Source organism: Erpetoichthys calabaricus, chromosome 5 (genome assembly GCF_900747795.2).
Source record: "Erpetoichthys calabaricus chromosome 5, fErpCal1.3, whole genome shotgun sequence".
NCBI lineage: Eukaryota > Metazoa > Chordata > Cladistia > Polypteriformes > Polypteridae > Erpetoichthys > Erpetoichthys calabaricus.
Window position 1 is genome coordinate 28,540,502 of NC_041398.2, and position 10,840 is coordinate 28,551,341.

The window sequence follows — 10,840 nt, forward strand, 5'->3', positions numbered from 1 at the left end:
TCCGAAAGTCATTCTCCATGGCCTCCCCAAACTCCTCCCACGCCCGAGTTTTTGCCTAAGCAACCACCAAAGCCGCATTCCGCTTGGCCTGCCGGTACCTATCAGCTGCCTCCAGGGTCCCACAGGACAAAAGGGTCCTGTAGGACTCCTTCTTCAGCTTGACGGCATCCTTCACCGCCGGTGTCCACCAGCGGGTTCGGGGATTGCCGCCACGACAGGCACCGACCACCTTACGGCCACAGCTCCGGTCAGCTGCCTCAACAATAGAGGCACGGAACATGGCCCATTCGGACTCAATGTCCCCCACCTCCCTCGGGATGTGGTCGAAGTTCTGCCGGAGGTGGGAGTTGAAGCTACTTCTGACAGGGGGCTCTGCCAGACGTTCCCAGCAGACCCTCACAACACGTTTGGGCCTACCACGCCTGACCGGCATCCTCCCCCACCATCGAAGCCAACTCACCACCAGGTGGTGATCAGTTGACAGCTCCGCCCCTCTCTTCACCCGAGTGTCCAAGACATGTGGCCGCAAGTCCGACGACACGACCACAAAGTCGATCATCGAACTGAGGCCTAGGGTGTCCTGGTGCCAAGTGCACATATGAACACCCCTATGCTTGAACATGGTGTTCGTTATGGACAATCCGTGACGAGCACAGAAGTCCAATAACAAAACACCGCTCGGGTTCAGATCAGGGGGGCCATTCCTCCCAATCACGCCCTTCCAGGTCTCACTGTCATTGCCCACGTGAGCATTGAAGTCTCCCAGCAGAACGAGGGAGTCCCCAGAAGGTATGCCCTCTAGCACCCCCTCCAGGGACTCCAAAAAGGGTGGGTACTCCGAACTGCTGTTCGGTGCATACGCACAAACAACAGTTAGGACCCATCCCCCCACCCGAAGGCGAAGGGAGGCTACCCTCTCGTCCACCGGGGTAAACCCCAATGTACAGGCTCCAAGTTGGGGGGCAATAAGTATACCCACACCTGCTCGGCGCCTCTCACCGGGGGCAACTCCAGAGTGGTAGAGAGTCCAGCCCCTCTCAAGGAGATTGGTTCCAGAGTCCAAGCTGTGCGTCGAGGTGAGTCCGACTATATCTAGCCGGAACCTCTCAACTTCGCGCACTAGCTCAGGCTCCTTCCCCTTCAGAGAGGTGACATTCCACGTCCCAAGAGCCAGTTTCTGTAGCCGAGGATCGGACCGCCAAGGTCCCCGCCTTCGGCCACCACCCAACTCACACTGCACCCGACCTCCTTGGCCCCTCCCATAGGTGGTGAGCCCATGGGAAGGGGGACCCACGTTGCCTCTTCGGGCTGTGCCTGGCCGAGCCCCATGGGTGCAGGCCCGGCCACCAGGCGCTCGCCATCGAGCCCCACCTCCAGGCCTGGCTCCAGAGTGGGGCCCCGGTGACCCGCGTCCGGGCAAGGGAAAACGCCGTCCAAAATTGTTTTTCTTCATAGGAGGTTTGTTTAACCGCTCTTTGTCTCATCCCTCACCTAGGACCAGTTTGCCTTGGGTGGCCCTACCAGGGGCATAAAGCCCCGGACAACAGAGCTCCTAGGATCATTGGGACACGCAAACCCCTCCACCACGATAAGGTGACGGTTAAAGGAGGGGAAGCAATTTGTCATGTTATAATAGTGATAGTATGACAGATTCTAGTTCTACTGATAGAGAACTAAACGGTAATGATTTTGCTTAAACAGCAACTTAAGATGCCAGTGACTTCTGAAATGTGTGGTGTAATAAGAATGCTGAGAAACTTTCAAAGCTGCCATTCACCAATGTCTAGGGTGCATGGTAGATTTATCAGGTACAGATGACCCTTTACAGAATGTCAGTAAGTTTATAAGAGATGTTATATTTAATTGTGACTAAGCCCAACATATGGGCACAGCAACTGATCCAGCACAATACACTGAAACGAAATTACAAGGAACTCATGTGGCGTGAAGTCACTTATGACAAGCTGCTGGCTTTTTTGCACTTATTATATACATTAGAAGGCCTCTGGTGCTGCAGCTCTTGTTGGTCTCCGCTATTGTTTAAAACTTTGAAATGGATTTATTTGTTTATTGATTGATTGTATTATCCATCCTGTAAGTCTGTATTCTTGTTTTTTAATGCTTCTGCTGCTGTATACATTTGAATTTCCCCAAGGGATTAATAAAGTTTATTTAATCTAATATTACAGCAATTCAAAAGCCTGATGTTGAAATGTTATGATAAACAACATAGCTTGACAAGACTGCCTACAGTCTGCAAAATGGAGAAAAATTAAACCTGCTGATGTGATTTTATTTGAACTTAATTCATTTTTTTCCTAGTTTTACCTCAACAGATTAAAACACCAGATATTGTGAAAATGGCTAGGTGCCAGAAAAAATGTTTTTAAATATCTTTTTCTCCCATTCCCCTTCTCCCTCAAAATAGATAGTTCAAATGGACAATGCACTCTTACAAATAGTTCTTTAATGGTCCTTTACCGAGTTGTTTGGTTGCTTGAATAACCACTGCTTAATAGATAACCATTTAATTCTGAGACCAGTTCGGTCCATATAAAAATTTGGTCCTATTGGCTTTGCATGTGCACATAACGGAAATATGTAATGTATAGTAGGGCACCTAGCACGATACTAGGAAATCAAAAAATACTTAGCCTTATTATTATTATTATTAGTCTCATGATATGCAGCAAGAGTCCCTTTCAAATCATGAGCCCATTGGTATTTCACAAATCCGTTGCCATTATTTCATGGCTATTTGTGGAGCCTTTTATGATTTAAATAAATATGGTTTCTTTGGATGATTCTTTTGTGAACCAAAGCTGGTTTCCCTATGGCATCACTGGGAAGATCCAGTTTGGCACCTTTATGTTTAAGAGTTGCCTGCCTTTGTTTTTAACATTTAACACAGAATACTGTGCTCTGATGTCTTTCAAGTTTAACTTTAAGCTTTGAAAATGAATACTTGGTCTCTATGTGTGTGTTTATATCTACCACCCATAATCTCAGATGCTGTTTCTGAGGGTTTTCTTGCCATTTGTGCACCTATTGCACACTCTCACACAACTTCTTCTTTCGGCTGCTCCTGTGAGGGGTTGCCACAGCAGATCATCTTTTAGAACACCTAAGCGGGGTCTGAACAATGGTCCAAGCCAAGTGGCCCATCCTTTCAAAGTCTTACCTGGTAAATAACACACTAAATGAAGAGGTTAGCAAATCCACCCAATTTATGAGTCTTCCATCAGCAATATAAAGGTTGCACGGATGCAGTCTTATTATTTAGTATTATTGGAATTTCAGGAGCATCTAACTAGTATATAGTATACAGTATGCTTTTATCTTTATATATATTAATGGTAACTATGTTTTGCATAAAACACATTGAGCTGCACTTCATGTGAAAAGTGTGCTATATAAATGAATTATGAATATATTATTTAGGCATGAAGCAGTACCTGGGCACCTATGTCAACTCCTAATTATTACCAATCAATCAAACGTATCTCTTAGAACTTATTGAATTGGTTTAGTTTTCTTTGCATTCTGGGAATGTGCTCAGATATCAGACACACGTATCTGTTGTATTTTCAGCCCATCAGCACCCCCAGGGTTTCTGCCAGTGTGTGGCCAGCTAACTGCAAGGGCACCAGGAAACAAAAGACCCCGCTGGGGTTGTTTGGTTGCTCAAATATCATTGCTTCATTCTGTGACCGGTTCGGTCCATATAAAAAACGGGTCCTTTGAGCTTTGCAACGGTTCATAATATGTGCACAAAACATACATATTTAATGTATAGGAGGCCACCTAGCAGGATATTAGCACATCAGAAAGTGACTCGTAACGTGCACACTAGAGAATTTGCCCGCTAGTTTTCAGCTATTTTTATACAGATAAACCTGGAAAATTAGATTTTTATTAATCATCGACCCTGGATGAAATCTTGCTACTTAATTTTACAGGCACTATATGTTTATACGTATGTCCACATCTGAAAAATACATACAATTTCCCTTTTATGTTTGTTTAGGTAAACTGCCAGTAAAGGCTATCCTTTTATCTCGGTGATAAAAAGCAATGAAAGGGAGGAAGGAAGAAATCAACTCACCGGCAGGGAGGCGGAGATCCACACGAGCGCATTTGACAAAAGAAAATGAAAGCAAAACAAAACGCCAACCTGCATCCGTCTTCCTAGAACTGGACAAAAACAATTCATCTCGCGATTGTGAAATTAAACGTGACCGCGACGGCATCTGCACACAATAAACAAACAAACAAACAACATTTTTAAAATTCCCGGGAATCCTCAGAGGCTGCGCAGCCCTACAAAAGCCACACGGCGCCATATTGTAGACCGGCGCCTGCGCAGTCAAAGACGATCGGGACGCCGGCATTCATTGGAGAGCGTGGGGAGGACTGGAAACATTACTGAAGGAGGCCTTTTGTCAATATAATGTGTTATACGAATATGTATAAAGGGTGCTGATGACGTGAACTGTGAGCAGAGCCTTCCTGAAATGTTGGTACAGTCGAAAGATAATGCGTAGGAACGGGCGGGGACAGAGTGAGGCAATTGTGTGTTAATAAAGTTTATTTTTAGTAAACGTATATCAATACATATTTGCATATCTACATATTTAATTAGTGACGTATTCACGTTTTAATTAACAACCATGATTCTAAACAAAATATACTTAAGGATTATCGACGTTAATTACGTTACTGTGCGAATCATCTGTTAATAACAGAAATACAGATTATGTTTGGGTAGACTTTATCACTGAAAGAAATATTTTTTAGAGAATTTACGATCATAAAACATACTCCACATATACAATAAAACAAGGCAAGAAACAAAAATGATATCAATTTTTAACAGTGCATCAGAACCTCAGGTAGCCCAAAAATTACACAACCTCTTACGCGAATCACTGCAATACACCATACACCAAAATTAATTTACTAAGCCAGTATTACAGGCAAACAAAATTCCAGATGATAGACACCTGAGACCATTGTCTATTTTTTAAATTCCTTAAATTTTGTTAAAGTGAAGACCATTGCTCATGACTGTTCTTTCCAACATGCATCAAATTTTAAAAATGAACATTCGTTTACTTTCTTTCAATATAGTGTCTTTGGTTTTTATTTATTTATTTGTTTTTTTGATGTAGCTTTATTCAGTTCTTTTTGCCCCAAAATGGAAACAGACAAGTAAAATAAGGCCTTAGCATTTCCCTTATAATTATTTGTATTAAAACTAGGTACTTAAATGTGAACAAAATGCACAAAAGGAACAGGGGCATTAAATAGAAAAGAATTGTAATTACTACAGTATTCAGTTATTACAGATCAAAATATAGCAATTAACAGAATAAAGCACAATATTGTCTAATCACTTTCCTTGCCTTTTATCTGATAGGAAAAACAAAATAAATCTAGCCAGTTGTATCTTAAATGTTGTAAGTCACCTTGGATAAAGGTGTCAACCAAATAATAATAATAATAATAATAATAATGTCTGCAGGCTAGACATGAAAGAGACAATTAGGTGTCTGTGGGCTGTCAGAAGGGGTGAATTTGGCTGGAGCACTCCATTATAAATTTGGCCTGAGTGGTGTGACACAGGGGGTACTGGGGGTGGGCTTAGGAATGATAATTTGTGTGGCTGTATATTTGGAAGCATCTTCGTTTTACAGATTTCTTTTTTTACATGTATCTATGACCTTTACATAATATTGTACATGTAACAGTTGTTTTAAACAGTGTAAGAGATCCAGGGACGGTCAACCCGGCCGACATTTTACAAGGATCCATACCCGGCCTGGAGGCCAGTTTAATGGAAGAACAGGAAAGACAGCCAAATTGGGTCATATTTTTCCCTAGAACGCTAGGTGGCAGTGCCCCTGGGTCACAGTATCTTTACAGATATTCACAGGGCATGTTGGGAATTGTAGTCCCATGGAATAGCCCTATTGGGTTCTATGGGCGCCGCCACTGGACGCTGAAGGGATTTGTGATCTGTAATTTTTGAGACTTCTACTGGACCTGGTAGTGCTTCCTTTGGGCTATGCCTTGGCACTGAAAGTACTCCCAGGTCTGACATAAAAGGAAGCCTTCTAGTCTCCTCCGATGAGTCAGAACTGGGAGGAAGGAAAGCAACACTTGCTGGATGAAAGTGGATGGACAAAGAAAGGAGAAAAGAGAGAAAGAAAAAGAGAAGGAAGAACCATATTTGGATTGTGCAACCTTGAATGACCTGGCAAGGTATTTTGTATAAAAATTCAAGTATTTGAACCCAGGACTTGTGTTTGTGCATTTGTGTTTGGAGTTTGTGGCTCTGTGGTGCCCCCTAGAGTTCACAAAAGTTAATTGAAGGACTGTTAGAATGTGAGGTTGTAGAATTTTAAGTAATGGGAACACAGAGATGTGAGTGGATCAGGTCATTGGGTTATGTGAATTGTTGTTTTCACATTTTATTGTTACACAACATCGAATCACTGAAATTAATTATACTTTTTTGACATTGATTATCAGAAAATGACTGTTTAATGTCAAAATTAAAGCAGATTTTTTTCAAAAAAATCGTCTAAATTAATTAAAAATATAAAACACAAAAGAATTGATAACATCACGATTCACCCCTTTCAAGTCAGTATTTAGTAGATAGTGGGTATGACAGCTTTGACTATGTGTGCACAGGTCCCAATCAGCTTTGCACATGGGGACCCTGTCATATTCCTTCATTCTTCTTTGCAAAAACTTCTCAAACTCTGTCAGGCGTCATGGAAGTTGTGAGTGAACAGCTTTTGCTAAGTCCAGGTGCAAATTCTCCATTGGATAGAGATCTGGACTCAGACTTGATCAATCCTCAGGCATCAGAACTGTGAGCACAGGGACCCCTCAGGTTTGTGTGTTGAGTCCCTTGTTGTATACTCTCATTAATTATGGCTGTGTGGCCTCCCAGACTAATACCAGCATCATAAAGTTTGCAGATGTCACCACAGTTATGAGACTAATCACTGTGAGAAAGGAGACCGCATACAGAAGAGAGGTGGCAGGGCTGATCGCCTGGTGTCATGAAAATAATCTCTCTTTAAATGCAGATAAGACCAAAGAGATGATTATTGGTCCTAGGAGGAGGAGGAAGGAGCAGCATACCCCAATATACATTGGTGAGACAGAGGTAGAGAGGGTGAAAATCTTTGATTTCCTTGGAACTTTACTTCAGTGAGGATCTCACCTGGTCCCACAACACTTGCCAGCTTCTAAAGAAATCACAGCAGAGACTGTACTTCTTAAGAAGGCTGAGGTAATTTGGCATGTCAACCAAAATCCTCAGCAACTTTTACAGATGTACAGTGGACAGTATTATCGCTAGTTCAATCACAGTGTGGTATGGAAGCTGCTCCTCACAGGACAGGAAGGATCTCCAGTGTGGAATAAAAATTGTACAATTCCTCTCTAGAACAGTCTTCCCATCACTCCCAGGGTCTTCAGGAGGGCCCACAATATTATTAAGGACAGTGCACACCTCCACGACATTGTATCTTCACACTTCTGCCATCAGGGAGACACTTCAGGAGTGTGAAATCAAGGACAACAAGACTCACAAATAGCTTCTACCCACAGGCTATCAGACCACTTCCTCCACTTTCCATCAGTTCCATTGATTGTTACCCTGTCTGTAGCACGAGGCACGGAGTACTTTATTTCTTGTATTTATTTTTCTCATTATTTTTTGATTTCTGCCTAATTATTACCTTTGGGTTAACTTCTATCTAATTTATTATTTGGTATAAGGGAGACTGGCAAAGTAAGAACTTCATTGCATGGTTTGAACCACTGTGTTTTTTTTACTGTGCATATACCAATAAACTTCTTGAATCTTGAATCTTCTTGAATTTAACATTGTTGTTTTGAAGCCTTGGCTTTATGCTTGGGCTCGTTGCCTTACAGGAAAACAAATCTTCTCCCAGGACACAAATTTCTTGCAGACTGCATTAGGTTTTCCAACAGGATGTTCCCTGTAATTTGCTGCATTCATTTTATCCTCACAAGCCTTCCAGGGCCTGCTGTGGAGAAGCATCTCCACAGCCTGAAGCTGGAATCACTATGCTTCATGTGAGTTTGGATGCAGTGTTCAAATATAGCATTTAGTCTGATGGCCAGAAAGCTCATTTTCTGTCTGATTAGACCATAGAACTTTCTTCCAGCTCAATTTAGAATCACCCATTTGCCTTCTGCAGACATGTCCTGTGTGTTTTTTTCTATTCACCTCATTTACTTAAAGCTGTGGGTGGTGAAGCACCTGGCCAACAGTTTTTGTCCCCACAGTTTCACTGATCTGACCCACTGTAGTTTGTAGCCCTTAAAAGTCTTTTAGTGGCCTCCTTTACTCGTCTCCTTCAGTTTTTGTGGATGGCCTACTTTATCCTGATTTACAGCTGTGCCATACTCTTTCAATTTCTTCATGATTGATTTAACTGAATACTCAGTGACTTGAATATTTTCTTGTCCACATCTCTTGTTTTTTTTACTTGTCAATCACCATTTTCACAGAGCTGCTTGGAGTGTTCACTTGTCTTCATTGTGATCCACCATACTGACTCACCACTGTTATATTTTGGGCTTCAAATGTCTTTTTTTTTGTGTCAATTTTGTTAATTATTTATTTTAACATTATTGATTATTTAGTTTCTTCATGTCTGAACATCTTATGCTATGTGCCATCTGCTTTGCAGGTGATTCTCCAAGATGAAAAGGCTAGGGAAACCCACAGTCCCTTGCGTTTCATTCTGAATACACTCATTTTGTGGCTAGTTCCCTTGAGTTTATTCCATGCTTTTTGTGATTTTCTTCATATTTTAAACATTTGCTTTGTTTTTTTGACCTTACCTCTTGGATTTCATATTGGGATTGAGATTGCAATTTAAATTAAATGTTTTGAAGGCATTGCCCCCTGTGTCTTTTTGCCTTGTGTTCCTCTGAGCTTAGTTTTGCTTTACAGAACATTTTTATAGCATAATTCTTTATTTACAAAGTTTCTTTGTTGCTCTTTTGGTGTAACTGCCTGGGTTGATGATTCCTACCTCTAGTTGGCACTTTGAGAAATTACTGACAGTTTTGTGTTTGAGAACTCTCAAGTTCATAACAAACACAACTTGGCCCTTCCAAACACAGTCAGGTGCATTAATTCTACAATGAATTTAAACCCCAGACAGATGATCACCATTGAATCAATCTGTGAATTCTAAAACAAACGGGAAGCACCAGTGATCTGAATAATTATGCCATCATTTGTTTGTGTTTTATATTTGTAAATGGTTTAGAAAAATAAGCTTTGACATTTAAGATTATGTTTCTGTTGATCAATGTCAAAAAAGCCAAATCACATCCACTGTGATTCCAAGTTCTATAACAAGAAAATATTAAAATTCCAATTAGTGAAAGACTTTTAGGCACTGTATAGTAGGATAGTTACCAAGTATCTTTTTTCCTGAATAAATTTAATTGTCACTGCTGTTTTTTTTATAAACAGTCACTAGCTGTCCTCTGTGGCTCTGTGGCTCGAAGCAGTGAAAAAGGACAAACATTAAAAATCAATGAACAAACAGGTATCACTAGCTAGTGGGGGGGAGGTTCACTTCAACACCTGGCGAGAGGTAGATTGACTCAAACCGAGGTTGGCGTGTGAGTGAGGAGGGCCCTGCTCGGCTCCCCACTCCTTACATCACACTTTCCCCTCCCCTCAGCCTGCAGCCTCTGTCTTGGATTAACACAAATAAATCGCTCCTGCAAATGGAATGTTCAAGAAAATTATAGACAAAAACCCAATCTAAATCCGTTAAGTAGTTCTCTCCTAAAAAGTGGACGGACAAATAGACAGACATTGGATTTTATGTATAGCGAAATGAATGTAAGCATTGACTGCTTATAAGGACACAATGGACATGGATGACCAGAGTTGTAATTCTGAGGTCTTCTGGATTTCAGGGGAATGAAGAGGCAAGTATGTTATATATATATGACAGAGGGGAAGCAAAAGTAGAGCATGTCTCCTGTGTACCTCAAAGCCAAACCTGTCTGGGTTAAGAGAAAAACTGTGAAAGGCATTGTGTACTTGTTGAAGAGGCCTGGCTCTTTACAGTTTAAAGCTGGCATTTCCACCTCTACATCGGCAGCAAAAGTTGAGTTGTGTGATTTGAGCTCTCTCTGAGTTAAAGTCACTGGTATGAATTTGTTATGTTCAAGGGGGTGAATACTTTTTAGAAGCACTGCATGTCAACCAAAGTGACTTACAAAAGAGTAAAGCAACTTACAAAAGAGTGTTTCATAATATTGCGCCCGACATTTTCCCTAGTCTTAAGTTCAAAACATTTCATATGTCCTAAGCTAATTATTTTTTGGCAAACAGTACTCATTTCAAAACTATCTGTTTTCCTCTCAGTCAAAGGCAAGGGAACACATTAGTTAACAAATCAAGGTAAACAAGGAGTTAAAAAAGCCAAGACCTTGAAGGTTTGGTCTATATTGAGTAAGAGGATGAGGAGTCCGGTGAATTAACTAATATGTCACAAGAAAACAATGTTTGATTTGAAAGTCAGACAACCCAATACAATTAATGATTCTGACAGTCCTCATTTAAATTTGTTTTTTTTTCCAGCAGAGTGTCCCTCAACTGCAGAAGACCACAGACTTCACATTTTATTCCCCTGTACCTGAAATGGTAGTGACCAAATGAAATTTATTCCAGATGTCCTCTCACCCAATCACATGGACTCAAAATGCAATGTTGTTGGAAGGTTGAATTATTTAAATGAGGCAAAGCTGTGAGAAGAGG

At 41.2% G+C, this 10,840-nt stretch overlaps 1 protein-coding gene across 2 annotated transcripts in view; it reads right to left on the reverse strand.

Annotated features, from left to right (window-relative positions):
- Positions 1–4,408, reverse strand: part of LOC114651576 (gastrula zinc finger protein XlCGF57.1-like) — a 38,276-nt gene extending 33,868 nt beyond the window's left edge. For both annotated transcript variants that reach the window (XR_003716217.2, XM_028801401.2), the window contains exon 1: positions 4,106–4,408. The gene's annotated coding sequence lies outside the window, so the exon portion shown is untranslated. The remainder of the gene's footprint in view (positions 1–4,105) is intronic.
- Positions 4,409–10,840: the final 6,432 nt, after the last annotated feature.